This window comes from Cuculus canorus, chromosome 6, assembly GCF_017976375.1.
Source record: "Cuculus canorus isolate bCucCan1 chromosome 6, bCucCan1.pri, whole genome shotgun sequence".
NCBI lineage: Eukaryota > Metazoa > Chordata > Aves > Cuculiformes > Cuculidae > Cuculus > Cuculus canorus.
The window spans coordinates 6,602,648-6,620,036 of NC_071406.1; positions in this window are offsets into that span (position 1 = coordinate 6,602,648).

Here is a 17,389-nt window from a genome sequence, read left to right on the forward strand (position 1 = left end):
CACCTGGGGGATCTTTGGCCCTGGACCAATGTCTTAATGCTGGGCTGTCCCACCTTGAAGATGGAGGCATCCATTGGTTTGGGCAGGTACAGGGCATGGGTTTATCAGTACTGGGACTCCTGGGCTAAGCTGGGGAAGAGATAGCCATGGTTTAAGAGAGAAGAGGGGCCACACCAGCAAGGCAAGGACAGGATCTCAGCTGTGAATGTCATAGGTGTCTCATGCAGTGCTTCACTGAAGTTCCTGCCCCCTCCACACCCCATGATTCTGGGTTTCCTTCTTTGCTGCAGACAAAGCCTTCTCCGCATCAATCCCCACAACGCCTCCCGGGCCAGTACCATGAGGCATTGTCTCCTAGAAGGTGGGTTTTGTCCTTCAGCCAGGCTGGAGCTGCGTCTGCAGCCAAATTCAGTGTTGACAGAGGAGCTTGAGGTCTACTAGGGTCACAGAAACGCCCCCAGCAGCTGAGGTGTGAGTGGGACAGGTACTCCACTATCAGCCAGGCACCCACTAGGGCAAAATGAGGCAGAAAAGGAATTTGGGTAACTGAGGCTGCTGAGAGAATAAGCAAAGGGTCTGGTAATATTTGAACCTGAGCTTGGGCTCCTTTGTGCACCACAATCCAGTGCTTCCACAGCCCTTCGAGCTGCTGCTGCTTCTGACATCGTGGTTAGGGTTTCAGGGGGACTCACACACCCTGTGAAGAGCCAACTTGGCCTTAGTTTGGACTCTCTGAAATTCAAACATCAAGAACTTCCCAAGGAATCTTAAAAGGTTTATCTACCATACCCAGTGGCTTTAAAAGTGGTTTAATATAAAAGTTTGGGCCACCTTTTTCCTGACAGAGGCTGTACAACACAGAAACAAGGCAGAAAATTTGGGAAGATGGGATTTATTTCTCTCCTCTGTGTTAGTTATTGCAATTTCCCTCATGAATTTTCTTGCTGCAGAGCAAGGGAGGATGATATTTAGCAATCCTTCACAAACAGAGACACAACTGTTTCAGGTCTGCAGCTGAGGTCAGTGCCACAAAAAGAAAGGAACTCTCCTGCAGCCAGGGAGATGTAGCTGTGCCATCCAAAGCACACATTGGGCTGCTGGATGGGTGATGCAGCAACATCCTATTGCCATGAAAAGCCTTGATAGAAACATGCCCTGTTCTTCCTTTGATCAGCTCTCTTTCAGCTGGATGCACCAGGTTTACTAAGAGAAGAAACCTGTCAGATGCTCTAATAGTGGCTGTTTAATTTTCCCAAAGTTAATGGAGGCAGTGCCCCTAATTACACGTGACCTTCTGTAACTTCTCAGCTTTTGTGATGAAGTACGAGACAGCATTATGGCACTTACGGATATTGATTATTTAAACTAATGGGCTGAGACTGATTGAATCCATTGCCACAGCAATAGGGGATTCTGTGTTGTGTTTCTTTTATGAACTCAATAGAAAACATCTCTCAAACTGCAGGGTGGAGAGGTGGGTGGACCACTGATCATCCAGGTCCAAGCTGCTTCAACCACAGTATTAGGGTGCAAGGACTGGGTTCTTCATCTCGATGTGGCATCGCATATAAATGCCTCAAGACCAAAGCTGTTATGTTAATCCTCGTCCCACTGATATACTTCTCGTTTGTGGTCTAACACAGGTTTTTCATTGGACAGTCTTGCTAAACTGCATTCCAGCACAAGAGATGGAAAATATAAGCACAGAAGTAGATGAGAAACAGTAAATGTCTGAGGAGAGCAGAGGGAATGGAAATAAGAGTTTGTTCATCTAACAGACTTCAGCTTTGATCTCCCCAGACAGCTCGCCTAGATCCATCCAGCAAAGTCTATTGTATCACATATATTTGAAGTACTTTTCTGTTGAGCTTCAATTGAATAGCTAGTGCTGAAGGCCAAGCTCACCAGGTTTACCCCACCACCTAAATTTCCTTGTCGTTATCAGGATAGACCAAATCCACCTTTCAAATTATTTATTTTTGTTACGTATTCAGACCAAAATTAAGTCCTTTTGTACCTCATGGAATGTTATGAGAAAGAAATGAATCTGTTGAGTTCTGCCATTTTCCTCAAACCTGGCCAAAGTTTGCCCAGCACCTCAGCCATCCATGAACTGCACAGACATCTGGAGCCATAAAACCACTTTTCTTTGCACGGGTGAAAATACAGTCCCCACAGGACGTTGAGGCTTCCAGGAAGACCATGGCCGTGCCATTTCCCTGCTTCAAATAGAGATGTACAATGAGAGCCAGATGGTATCTCTGATGGAAACTGCTCCTATAAGGAACCTCTGGAGTTTATGACAAGATTAGTGTTTTGACTGATGAAGGCAACAATACTGAGGTAACCGATTTGATTTGTACAGCCGATGGCTTTGTGATTTGTAATATTTTGGTCATGCACAGAGAGTGATGTAACATTAAAATGGTGTAGAACCTATGAATTGAAAATAGCCTGGCTGAATCACTCCAAATTTAAGTGAAAAAAACAAAGACTTCAAAATAAAAACTACTCCTAATCGGAAAAATTAATTCCCTACTATAGAAAAAATATAGATACATAAGACAGCAATTGCATGGACTGGCACTGGGTTGATGGCTTTGAAAAATGTGTGTTATTCACTTAATAACACTTCTGAAGTGCTACGTTTACAAGCGAGAAATCTGCCGTGGATTAGAGCCACAGAGTACGCAAAAGCAGGCAGCAAGAAAGGGACAGCTGGACAGCCTGGTGTCCATATACACAGAGCATTGTCTCTGTGCTAAAGGCATGGATTATAGAGGAAAATGGTTGCAAACTTCTGAAGATATAATTTAGTCTGAAAAAAAAAAAAGGAAAAAGGCTAAAGTCTAAGTAAGCAGTTAAAATATGTGGTGTATATTGGTATCCTGCAAATGTTATGGTTCTTTGTCTATGCTTGACCAGACAAAACTTTAATGACCACCAAGCATAAACACAAACTTTCTGTGTTAAAAGCCCCAAATGGGTCATGTGTTTCAAATCTCTTTCAGAAATCACACATTTGAACAACAAATCTCCATCACTTACCTGCCTGATGCTGGCTTGTGGCTCCCGTGTGGACAGTGTTGTAGAGGTTTTCAAGCCCTTAAAATGTTCCAAATTAGGATCTGTTCACATCTCTGTTTCCTCTCCTGGTCCGACACTACATCAAAAGCAAATTTATTAAGACCTAATAATTATTTAATAGAATAACTATACTGTCCAATAGGTTGTTTGGAAGTGTTAGAATTATCTATAACCCATGACAGCTGGGCCAGTCACATGCTTAAAATATCTCTTAGCCATTTAAGAAAATGTAAATCAAATACAGTCTCGATACGAGCAGGTTTAGGGAAACATCCCCAGCATGACCAAGACCTCCCAGGCTTCATCGCCCACCCATGTCTGGGGATGTTTGCCGTGTCAGAGGAATCAGCCTCTCTGCTGCTGCTCCTCCAGATGGACGCAGGTGTCCCACAGGTCTCATAGCAGCACCCTGAGAATGTCTCAGCTGTCTCCAGGGCCCTTGAGCAGCCCATGCCATGTAGGAGGCCACCCTGCAGCCTCCCTCCCTGCCTCCTTGCAGGCGCAGATGGTGGCTCCATCGCTTACCCCCCAAGTAGCTGCTGTATCTGCAAGACAATTCATGCCCGTTTCATCACGAGAAAACACGAAGTACTAACCAGAAACAATCTTTGCAATGTTTTGCCTCTCTCTGCAGGTGGGATGTGTGGTGGCCCATCAGCAGGACAATGCTGACCTCTGCTGCCTGAAACCAAAACTATGAAAACCTACCTGCAACAGCACCACCTTGACCAGGGGGCTTTGAGGGGTTGTCTGTAACACTGTTCAAGTGTAGTATGATTTCCATGTCACCTAAGCTGGGTACGTACAGGTTTGTAACTTCCAGGGAGGTTATTCTCCCTCTGTACTCAGCACTGGTGAGACCGCACCTTGAATACTGTGTTCAGTTCTGGGCCCCTCACCACAAGAAGGATGTTGAGGCTCTGGAGTGTGTCCAGAGAAGAGCAACAAAGCTGGTGAGGAGCTGGAGAACAAGTCTTACGAGGAGTGGCTGAGAGAGCTGGGGTTGTTTAGCCTGGAGAAGAGGAGGCTGAGGGGAGACCTTATTACTCTCTACAACTACCTGAAAGGAGGTTGTGGAGAGGAGGGAGCTGGGCCCTTCTCCCAAGTGGCAGGGGACAGGACAAGAGGGAATGGCCTGAAGCTCCGTCAGGGGAGGTTCAGGTTGGATATCAGAAAAAAATTCTTCACGGAAAGAGTCATTGGTCACTGGCAGAGGCTGCCCAGGGAGGGGGTGGAGTCGCCTTCCCTGGAGGTGTTTAAGGAACGGGTGGATGAAGTGCTTAGGGACATGGTTTAGGGAGTGTTAGGAATGGTTGGACTCGATGATCCAATGGGTCCTTTCCAACCTTGTGATTCTGTGATTCTGCGATTCAGATCCACCAGTCGGGTCTTGAGGACATGCCTTAAAAGCCAACTAAGCTATCGTTGCCTTTCCTGACGACAACGTCAAGGGCTTGGCTGCTTCCTGCGGCACAGACAGCGGATGCTGGTGTCCCCACAGCTGGCAGCTGGTGCTGATGTGCCCGCTCCAGCTGACATAGTGGGTTTTACAAAAACCTTGGCAAGTGGACACACAGCCAGCTATAATCTTGGCCACTTCCACCAACTTCTTCAAAGTTTTGCTCCACTGTTCATGAAGAAGATGAAGAAAGACGTCATGAAGCCAGCAGTGGTGTTTCAGCTGATCAGATAGAAATCTGGATTTTCATATTTAGAAAAGATTATATTAACAAAGCATAAATATAAAAATACAGGTTATTCCTCCTAAGTATACTTGGAGTGTAGCAATGAATTTGCCCTGAAAGGAGCATTGGACACAAAAGCATTTTCCAGGATGTTCCTCAAGGGTCAGTCACGCTGTCATTTTTTCCTTTAATGATCTTAGCAGAAAACGAAGTGTGTGGAGACATATTGTGCTGATACCACAAACCCAGGGGATGCCTTCAATATAGAGGAGGACTGAGATACGATAGTGAGAGGAACGGATGTCTTTGAGACCTGAAAATACAGTTTGAAATGGTGCAAAGTGACAAGCAAGGGACTGCTCCACTGCAGCACCGGATGGGTCTGTGATGCCACAGTAATATAACCAGCTGAAAAAAATCAAATGCAGTCCTAAGATATATTAGACAGTAGATGCATTTTCCTAGAGGAAGGGAAGTAATGTAGTAAGTTCAGAGTTGTTTGAGGTCTGCAGTTTAACTTACCTGGGTTACAGATGAGCTTCGCTGCCGATATTGAGACACTGAGACGACCCAACCCAACGCAGGCTGGGTTTGCTGCCCGAAGCAGTGTGTGAGCGTGCAGGGCTTCATCACCTCCAGAAACCACTCCTGAAGCAGTTCCAGGAGGTTTCTCCACTCAAGTTATTCCTGCTGCAGTCCTGCAGGTCCCCCCAAGCTCATTACGATGGATGCAGTGTACAGGTTGAGTCCATTATAACTGTGTTGCTCCCTGTACTCTGCCAGATTTACACAAATTGCAGAAAGCGCAGTGCCCAGCCTGACTGCGAGCTCTTTCGGTAAGGGCTCGGGGGCAAAAGGTTAATGGAAGCAGCTCGGTCCTGCTTTCCTTACAGGGAAAATCAAGAGCAGCTTTGCCACCTTCCCAAGCACTCACCTCCTCAGGGACCTGGAGGTCTATCCCACATCTCTCAGCTACAGACACTAGCTAGAGAATAAGGGAGTAAGATGGGGTAAGGTGTTTCTGGATTCCCATCCACCAAATCTGGCAACTGTTGGAGGCAGAGTGGTGATGCAAAAGGTACAGGGGAGGTAAAATTGGAGCAGTTGCATTACAATCTGATTGCAATCCTGCCGAGCTCTCTTCTGCGTCTGCCACGCGCTGATTACAGCTGCAATGACAACCACTGAGGGCTTTTTGCTGGAAAAACTCTCTGCAATCACGTACAAAGCACAAAACTTTCAACTTGCTACCAGCAGATATATGAGCAATACAGAAGAGGAGGAAGGCATGCGTTGTTCCTGAGCAGGCAGCATGTAGAGGGAAAGCTCAAGTGTTAATGCAACACCCCTGGGGAGGTTTTCCCGTCAGTTGTGCTTTCTGGCATCTATATAAAGGTGTTTTATTACTGCTGCTAATCTGCAGCTGGACAAACAGAGACACAAAGGAGTCAAGTGACCAACTTTATAGGGAAAAGGAAGAGTCAAGGGCTCAGCGAATGGCTGCCAACTCCTTAACACACAGACAAAACCAACAGTTCTCCATCCCAAGAGAGTTCTGGCTGAACCATACACCACATAACTCTCCGCTGCTCCTAAACAGAGGGAGAATTATGTCTGTTTGTGGTCAAGGTGGTCTATCTTGGGACATGTATTTCTTAGTCTGTCACAGGGGCTAATTTATCTTTGGTAATTAGTTTCTGTGCCTTGGAGCAGTGAAGCGCAAATAAGCATTTAACATTGATCTATTGCAGCACTTCTCTGGGTAAATAGATGGCTCTGGTGTTGGCTGATGCTGATGCATCAGTGTCTTTTATGATCAGCGGAATCACTCAGGCATCAGCTCAGCCACAAGCCAAAAAGCACGTCTAAGCTTTTAAAACCAAGCCTGGGGAGCATGTCTTCTCAGACCTGCTTGTGCTTTGAAAGACAACTGCAGCATTCCCCTCCTCCTTTTCTGAGGCACAAGCCCAAAGCGCTCCTGAGAGGGAAATCGTGTCAAACAGAAACCAGAAGGTGGAAGATTAAGGCCAGCAGAAATGTTCTTTGCTCTCTTAAACCCCACAATTGCTTAGGTTCAGGCTCTACAGCCACTACTCAACCTGCACAGCAACTCAGGACCAGACTCTGCCTTAATTAAGAGTTTTCAAGCAATCATATGTGATTATAAGTATTTTCCTTGTAGATGTAAGAATGTAACATTGCAGGTCTGGGAGGAAGAGTCTATAATAAGATTGTCAAGTCAGGAGCACAGTGAGAGGACTGAAGACTGGAAAATGTGGTGCAGGGACCCAGAATGCCAATAGCCTGACCTCAGTTTTGGGGCTGGCTTTGGTGCAAAGGCTGGGGGAAACTTTAACTGAGGAAGTAGTAAAGAAAAAGAAGGTGTAATATACCATGAGGTCCTCAGGCATGGCACAGGTCATGCCAGCTGAGCTCTTCTTTGTGAAATTATTTACGTATTTATTCACTCAGGATGAAATAAATACCACTGTTCTGATCTTTCGTGTCTTTAAATAAGGACCTGATAAGGTGTCTCATGGATCGTAGTTATGTCAGCAGAAGAGTCATCCAGAAATGATGAAATGTGTGAGGAAGTGACTAAAAGGGAGACACTAGACAGTGTTTTAAGAAGGTATCTGTGAGACTGAAAGAAAATCTACTTGGGAATGTCTATGGACCAAACATAGACAGTAATTCCATTAAAAGTCTTAACAAATGGAGCAGAAACATGAAATTTGCTGATGATAAAAAGCTGGGGGCTATCACCAGTACCAACAGGTGTAGGGATGCCATCAAAAAACCCCAAACAGATAATTTGAAGACTTCAGTAGGAGGACCCACCAACGATTCATTGCAGCAGCAGCAACAATGACCCCTGACAGGGGCAGCTGCTCTAACCCAAGCTCGTCAATGGGATTGCCAGGGAAAAACAGACGCAGGCATGCTTTTTTACCCCCTGCATACAGACACACAATGTATGGCTAAAATGAGCAAGGAAAATACTTCTTTAGTAGAAGGGAACTATATTAAGATATTTATTGAAAAGAATGGATGCAATAGTTGCTAACCTATGTGGAATAGAAGGCGATAGAAGAGAAATAATAGTTAAAAAAACATGATTTTACATTAAGTAGAGTGGACTATAAAATACTCATAAATCTAGAAATAAATTATAGACACTATAATCTGTTACAGCTAGTATAGTTTTTCTTTTAATTAAATGTGTTATTGTTATTTGGTAGGGAAGTGCTTTATTCTGTGATTCCTAGTTATTACTTTGAAAAAGTTGTATGTTTGTCTTTATAGCTGTGAAATTAAAAACAGGCCATAAACTCTCGCTTTGATTAAGAGTCTCTTCCAGAATATGGAAAGAGATATTAATTCAGTGCCCATCACCTCGATACACCGGCTTTTTTGCAGCCATATTTAACAAAGTGCAATCAAAAATCTTTTCCTTCCTGCCACAGGGGCTGAGAGGTGTCACTGGCTTAGGGTGCTCAGAAATGATCCCAGTTCTTCGTTTGAAGTATGAAACCGAACTGCGCAAATTCAAAGTGGCTGATTTTATCATGATCCCAAAAATGTATAACAGGTGGAAAGTAATTCCTCCCCAGCTATTAGCTCCATTGTCAATATCTTTTCTTTTGCTGTTTACATTGGAGCCTGAGAATATCTATTCATAATCATACCGCTGAATCATTTTATAGCAGTGGACAAATTACAGTGGCCAACATTTAGAATTTCAACATTTATTTCAGTTTATCAACTTAAGTCCTAATTTTCAGTGATGTTTTATTTTTCGAAGGCTGAAAAAGTACTCACTAGCATCTGTGAGAATCAGATCACTAGTATGAATTCCTAGAACTGAAGTACGAATTAGGAAGCTAATTTTGAATACTGTCATTTGGAGATGGTCTCACACTTTTGGCTACCTAGAATCAGTTCTAGTTGCAGTTCAATAACAGCTCCCAGTTTTATAAATGAACTTGCACATCATAAATATATGATTTTAAAAATTCTTCTCATCAATCATTCTGGCCTTTTTCCTTATCCAGATTTGTTTTAATCTGGCATCCTCAGCTTTGTTAGAGGTTTTTTCTTTCCTCGCTCTGGCACTTTTTGATTTGTGATCTCCAAAGCACAGGAAAAAGCAGCAAAAAACCCTGTCCTGGTTGGACTTCCAAGCCTCTGTGGTATAAAGAGAATCGCAATTAGACAAAACTAATTGAGCATCGATTGAATTGATGAATAAAACATGCTTCTATAAAGGAATTTGCCTAAGTGCAAAGTATCATTATAACATAGCTCGGGTGGGAAAAGGCTTCTTTCCTCAGTCAAAATTTCTCTAAGCCAGAAGAGCATTTTGAGGCTGCTGTTACTGAAATAACGATCAAAGTGTTCAGTAAAGTAGTTATCCACCTCAAAAATACAGGTCGTCAAATAGTATTCCATTTTGAAGTATTTCAAATGTGGAATTTTCTCAGCTGCAAATTCAAAGGGGAAGTGGATGCCCAGAAGCTTTATGATCATTTGAGGAGTTATTAAAGAACAGAAATCATCGAGAGTGAGCATGCTAGTAGATTTTTTTCTGAAAAGTCAAATATCAAAATAAACTCACTTCAGGCACATTCACATCAGTTTTCATCAGCTTTCTTGCAAGACTTTTATTGGCACAAATGATCACAGGAAGCAAACTTCACGCTGAAAGTGCTCTACCCACCTCCAAAGGGTAAGTTCATTAGGAAGGATTAATTGGGTGAAGGCGTTATCTTCTTTTAGAGGTCTTTTTCATGTTAGCACTTAATAATGTTCCCTCTATTCAAGCTAACTCAGGAGTGCAACTTTCCACTGTCATTCTGAATAGGCAAAACACTACTCTCTTTTGTCAACTATTTTTATTTCCATTGTAATGAAACAACCGCCCTTTACTCAGTGATCAAAGGAAGATAGATACCACAGTGCAGGATGGAAAATGAGGTACCGAAGGTTCAAAGAACACATTATATCTACTGATGTGACCTGCTTTTGCTCAGTGAACTTATCTACGAGCATCTTGACTTAGACATACAGGGCAGGCTTCAGCCCTGTGCAATGCTTTGTGATGGAGTCCTGCAGTAGCTGAGACCAACTTCTGCCTTCAACAAAGAGCTTTTTTTGGCATTGTGAAGGCCCTCTGCACATTCATCACTGAATAATAGCCTGCAGGGACATGCATGAAATCACATTTTTTATAAGCATCTAAAAGCATTGCCTCCTGTTGAAGTCATCTGGCACTTTCTCTACTTAGGACTGAGAAGATTTAGAGCATTTGCATTTGTTGTTAAAGGAAAAAGAAAAGAAAGTTTCCAACATCTTTAGAAAAGGAAGGATTTGATGCCAGTGCTACGTTTCTGCTTGTTGTGCAATTGATCCTATGAAATGTAGAATCTGTTGATTATTGGTTCTTACCATTTTTTATATGAATGTCTTTACAAGGTTCTTGTTCTGTATTTGTCTCAGCATTTCAAGCAGGATGGTTGTCATGCATCGTGATGGCAGCATCAGCTGAAGTTTTGTAAATATTGTAATTTCTTTCTCTTTCAGATAAGATTTAATTGACATGTGAAATATTTTAGGAAGAAAATACAATAGATTTTTAAAACTTGCGATTTTCTATTGCTATTTAGCAGGCTGCATGTTATACAACTTTTAAGTTATATGACTATAACAAGAGAAATCTGACACTTTTAAGGTTTTTCTGACTATTCCTATTTTAAAACATGGTTTTCTGTGTTTAACGACTTCCTCCAAATTCTCATTTTCCAAGCTCAAATTTCTCAAGCTCTATTTCTTCCTGACCATAAAACTCTCAGGAATGCATGAAAATAAAAGGCAAGAAGAGAACGGCTTTACACTTCATCTTTTACCAGAAAGAAACCCTACAGAAATACTTTCAGAATTTTTAATAGCATGGCAAAAATCACAAGAAAGTGTGGTTGTCACTGAGAAAAGGGTCTTTTCCTTGTTCTGTGGGAGACTGATGTAGACAGATTGGGTCATAGAAACCTTTGCAGATGAAGGAAAGACAAAGTTTGGGGGTTATATTGATTCCGGTTGAGGAAGACTGTTCCCTTCACAAGGTGCCACCAGAAGACCACCATGTGAGTGGAGGAATGAAAAAAGAAGCTTGATGTCTGGCAAGTGGCTCTGCTGGCCCAGGTGGAGGGGAAGGAGGATGCAGGAGCCCTTGGGAGAAGAGGTGGCAGTAAGCTGGCATGGACATCTGAGGACAAGCAGTCTCCTTTGCATTAAAAGAGGAGGTGTGTCATTTTTCCACAGGGTTTGCTTTTGTAGATCTTCTTTCCATGCATCATTTAAATAATATCTGTTTGACCTTAGGTACATTTGTTAAAGTCCACATTTCCATCTTTATGGGCTGAGAAAGGCAAAGGAGCCTCACAGTCAGAGGAATGACACTTCCAGCACGTAGAGGCAGCAGGTGAGGGTAGTTCAACAGTGCTTTGGGGTGGCCTCAAAGCATTGGTGCTGAAGTCCCACGTCACTGTTATAGGAAGGTATTTCAGAAGGGCCCCTGGGAGAATCGATGCAGAATGTTCCCTGTGTCCACATCCCCAGGCAGAATGCTCTTGGGAAGCCTTGAACCTCATTGGCCCATAACCGCAAATGTAAGGGGGCTGAAACGAATGTTGGGGGAAAATAGGAAGCAATTCAGAAAGTAAACAAATAGAAAAGCCTATGGAGCAATGTGAGACCTCCTCTGCTTCTCAGTGGGATTCCCCTCCACCTTTGCACCCCAGCAGGATCATCTGAGCCCTGATGGGAGTGATAGGGACCTGCACAGATGAGAGGTTTCTCACTGGGTCAATGCACTGAGAGCATTTCTGCTGAAGAAAGGAGATTTCTTTCCAAAATGCAAAAAACGTGAGCAAGAGAATACCCTTCAGTCAGTTCTGCATTCAATCCCAGTCTACACACACTGCAAGTGCTTGAAAGGCAATTAATAATGTGAGACCCTTTTACACTTTTAGAGAAGTTATTTATTATTACTATTGTATTGGCGTGACACTTATAGCCTCAGTAATAAAGCCTCTCACTTACTGTAATGGCTCTAGCCTCATGACCTGCCTACAAGGAAGGGAAGCTTTTAAAGATGGAACGCTGGGGCTCAGCAAGATGAAACAATTATGGGCAGCCTGGGGAAGCCTGTGGCAGGGCCTCACGCAAAATGCAGATCTCCTGGGATGGCCCTTAATTATAAAAATGTACTTCACTTGGCAAGCTCAGATTCAAATGTGCCCCCGTTGTCTATCCAAGTGAGAAGTTTTTAACTGCAGGTACTCTCCAATATGGTTTGGAGAGGGGAGGAAATCCTCAGTTTCACCCTCATGGCAGGGGAGTTGGAACTGGATGACTTTTAAGGTCCTTACCAACCCAAACCATTCTATGGTTCCATGACATGTAGCCTGATTTTGGAAGCAGAAGATAAAAGACTGAGTTGCAGTCAGGGTGAGCGTGGCCACAGGTCAAGGAGCAGGAGTCACAGCCAACCCTGGAAAACCCAGTGTTAGCTTTCAAAGTCCTACCCAAGCCCATCCCACCAAAGAGCGGCATCCTGCTGGTGCTCTGCCTTCAGAGCAACTCAAATCTGATAGTAAAATCATGGTACCTGCTGGAAAACATCTATAAGCAGCCACTCACAGCTGACAGATGACACACCGTTTCTGCTTTGCCAACTGTTAACTGTCAGCTGGAAACGCGCTCGATGTCGTTGTGATGAGCTCATACGTTTCTCCCCAGAGGACTGAAACACGATCAAAAAATGTTTACTCCATGTCTGGCCCTTGCAATGTTAGGGAACATTTCCTGCCTGGCTCCTGGTGCCCATCTCTCGTCCTTCTGGCTGCCAACACTGGGGCTAATTCTCCTCCTGGCTGGTGTCCTTCCTGGCCCCGCTCTTACCAGCGTATGACTACCGAGGAGGAAGTGACTCTATGGAGAATCAGTTGCCATATAGTCCATAGCACCCCTGAAATGAAAAGCTGTTGTGTTTGCAGAGGACAGATGGTCCTCATGTTAAAATAAATATATATAAAAAAAAAAAGAGATATCTTACACCAAGATAAAAAGCAACTGTGGAGAGGCATTTGAAATGGATTTATTTGTTCCTCATCTTTGTAAAATATGTGCAAAGAAATTAGGCAAATTAATGAGGAAAGGCCAGGAGGAGGTAGGATTGCCTGGATGCAGCCTTCGGTGCAGGAGGTCCCAAACTAATAGGTTGGCAAAAGGCAAGGGAAGATGGGGAAAGAAGAAGAAAGATGTCATAGAAGACTATTTTCCATATTCCCTACATCTTTCCTTCCCTCCCTAGCTAGGACATGATTCTGGTCAAGGTGGAGGGGTTTTCTGAGACTGAGTGAAATTTCACTCATTCTTCTGTTTTTCAGGGACTGTTGTGACACACCAATAAGGGAGACTGCAGTACCAGAACAAATGCTGATAATGTTCAATAGCAATTTGCCTCTGATCAACGGAATCAGGAGATTTATTCAAATTCCCACCAAAACCAAAATTAATTTGGGGATGGTATTTGCTGGGGTTGCTGCTCCTCTGCAGGCACTGGGACCCAAAAATACAGCTCGCCTACACAAAGGAGAAAGCAAGATGTTTACTCTCTCATTAATGCTGTTACCTGGTTTCGTACTACAGGTTATACCAACGTCCTTTGTTTAAAATTCCAAAAGTATCAAAAATATTAATAAACCTTCAGCAGTGTCTCAGGAATAATTTATATAAAATGCAGGGAAGATACGCTCTGGCAGCGTTTGTTGTTTCAAGGCATTTGTAATCGAGTGAGACGCTCCTACTAAAACACCCAGACAAGTACAGGTCATTTGCTTCGTGTCACCTTAAGCTTTGAAGCAAAAAATCTGGATTAACTTTTGGCAGGAACTTCAAGTGAGTCACAATGGAGGTTAGCTACGTCCCTGCGCCCCCGGAGCACAGACGGAAAATCTACCTCAATTTGGCTGCCTTGACATAAGGCCATGGAGGGGGGATGCTCTGCTGGAGGAGGGAGCTAGGAAGGATGAGAACTTAGAGTCCATCTGTAAGAATTAAATAAGCTCAGGAAGGACATCTAGGCTGAATTTTGTATTTTTTGTCATTGTTATTTTTAAGCATGTGCAAAAACAAGTCCCGGCATGAGGGGGTAAGTTTGGGTGAATAATTTTTAGACTGAAGGTTATTCACAGTTGAGTTGTTTGATTCTCTGGTGTTAATTACTTCTGCTTTGAGTCACAGGGATTTTTTGCATCCCAAAGTGGATAGCAAATATGTGAAACTGGAAAATAACCTGTAGTTGATTGCAAATAATGGAGGTCTGTACGTTAAATGTCTTAAATATATAGAAATTTTATCTGCAATTCCTCAAATATCATCTTCTTTTCCCAAATAAAAAGTGACATAATCTGCACAAGAATGACAAACCAAAATCAACATTAACTGTAAGAAAATATCTGCAAATGAAGATTTCTTTGACTCTTCATTCAGTACTGGAAGTCTATTAGCCCTTCTTCCAGAAAAAGTAAAATCAAAGCAATTACCCTCTGGATGATCATTTAGGTACCTTATAAAGTAAAACAGCTCTGACTCAGGAAAGCATGGCAAAGTGTTCATAAAAGCAAGGTACTTGGTCTTGTCATGTTGAATTCAATGGCAAAGTGCCCATAAAATTAAAACCTAAAGAAAACAGCCACTGGAGCAATAAACTGTAATCTTCCTTAATCCACAATATCAGCTGTTGACAGATACACACAGAGTGATTAATGGGATGTTAAAAAACATTAACGAAACAATAGGGGCTTAGAGACTTCTCAGAAATTTTCTTTATCACATTTCTAAATTCACCAGAGGTACCATCATTACAATGTATGACAAAGCACGTTTGCTCTACAAATTTTCTGGCAGGTCTAACCAAAAGTGTCACCAGACTATCTGGAAGTGACTAGTGGAAATGAAGCTCCTGGTCCATTCTTCCCTGTTCTTCCCTGTTCGTTCAGCCCCACTGGGATCCAGCCGTCTCCCTTGTTCTACAAACCCTTTTCAGACCTGAGATCTGTCTGGCTGTAGCTTGTACTCTTCAAACATTTGTCTTGGAGAGACTCGTTTATTGTTATTTTATCAAGAAATTAAAGCAGAATGGGGGAAGAGCAACAGGTTTCCTGTATTTATGATGGTTGTGGCTTTAGCTAAAACCAGCAGCATTAAATAACACTTTGCAGGCCTAACCAGGACTCTCACCATCTAGCAAGAATTATCTTCTGTTGATACTTAAATGCTGGATTTGTGTGACTCCAAGGAGCAATGGTTAATAATAAAAATATTTTAGATGTCGTTTAAATATTTGTTCTCAGTCCTTCAAAAAATATTGTACTTTAAAAGGTAGGGTGATAAACACTTTCTTAGAGTCATGACCAGAGCCAGAAGGTTAATAATCCTAATAATCCTGTAGGTCTTTTAAGCTCCAGGAACATTAGCATGATCCTACCACCAGTACAACCAGCAGCTTTGAGGAGATTTGTCTGGCCTTTGTTGCCTCTCTGCTGAATACAGGTCATATAGAGATGGGTCATGTTTCTGATCCTGTATTTTACTGATCTTGTATTTTACTGGGATTATTGAGAAAGAAGCTATTATATTTTCCAGTTCCTATGGTACCGTCATTCTTCTGATAATGTTCTTGGTTAGAGAAAATTAACATTCATTACAAATGCAAACCATTCAGCCCCCAAGACTGAATATAGAGCCAGTGAAAAACAAATTATCTTTCCTTGACATCATAAAGAGCTGCTTTCTGTAACCCCTTTTTAGGATGCTGTTTCACACAATCAGAACAATACCTTACCATTGAAATGGGCATATTACCAACTTTAAGTAAGGATAAAATCTGTAACTGCTGTGTTTAAAAATAATGCAACTTGGAATTTTTAGGCATTACTTCTACTTCAGAGTACCCACAGCAACTTCCTGAATGGTTATCCACAAAACCATTCTCTTTGGTCTGGAACAAGCCATTGTGTTGACAGAGAGCATGAGTCTCAGGGAACCACAGACATGTTCCTTGCTGAACGCAGCATCGAGAACTGCCATGGAACTCATTGCTGAGCAGGACCGAGATCAGCAAGGTTAATTTGATTCAAAGCTAAAGTAGAAGCAACCTGATGCTCCTGACATGGCCCTTCCTCATGTTTCAGCCACGGCGCTTGGTTAGCTGTCTGCAGAGCTGCATTTGAGAGATGACTATTCTGCAGCACTTCAGTTATTGAGTGGGGCGAGAAAAACAACAAGCCAAGAGCAAATTTTCTGCTGCCCTTGTTGGAGCCCATGCTGGGCAATAACTTTTCTATAAACCAGAGTCCTGCAGCAAGAATGTGGTAGAAGAAACCGTGGTCCTCAGCAGCTGATATTAGCATGCGGTGACCCAGCAAAGAAAGTGGAGCTGAGCCAAGGAACCATTCACATGGCCAGCTACTTGACTTTGTTTCTTCAGCTCAGCATCTCAACTGTTTTGTGAGGTAGATGTAATCTGCTGGCTGTTGCAGCCCTCTCGTGGCCACATAGACCCAACCACCCTCCTGAATGCCGGCTGCTGGGGAAGCACAGACCTAGATGTGAGGGGGTGACAGGATATTTTAAAAAACATAATAAATAGTTATTAAATAGCGTATTCATCCAAGAACAAATATATAAATAAGTGGAAGAGATATTTAGATATTATTTGTTCTGGGTGTACAAGCAGAGCTGTTCTTATATTACTTGCTTTTATACAATCAAAAGAAAAAATTACAGACAAATCATTAAGCAGTCATACTTTTAATGAAGTGCCCTGCTTCATCTCCCTAAGCTGTCATTGAACAGCCTGGTTTAACACGCTCCTTTCTTTTGAGCTTTTCCACATTGATTTAGAACCATGTGGGTAAATATTGTGCTCATGAGTTTTGCTGAGTATCTGCTTACTGGAAATGCATCTATCTGCTCAGGAAACTCCAAAGAGGAGTGGAAGCCTAGGTGCTGCCTGGGCTGGGGAAGGTCTGGGGGAGCCTAGACTGTTCCAGATTTCTACAAAGACTAACAGGCAGATGGTTCATTTGAGCTTGAAAAGCAAGTCTGGTTCCTTTTATATTTTGTTTTTCATTTTTTTATCTATCAGAGAGAGATAGAGCCACCACAAACATGGAAATAAACCGTAGCAATTAGTCATGGAAAGAGAACAGTGATGGGAGCAGCAGCGAGAGCCCATCCAGCAGCCCAGCCATGTGCTCCCTGCCCAGGAGCTCTATAGAAGCTATCTAAAGAATACAAAAATAAAATGGATCAAAATAAGAAGCTGGTGCTTAGATATGGGTTACTCGGGAGGAGGTTGCCCCATTTGATTGATGTTTTTCAGACTGACAGCAGTAGCACTTACAGACCAGAATGCCACAGTCCTGCCAGAAGGATGATGTTACACTATCGTTTTCCCTTTCCCTTCCTCTTTTTTTTTCCCCCTTACAGTAGCTTCAGAGGAAACATCTGCAGGAGAAATGGCTGCATTTCAAAACGACGTGAAAAAAATC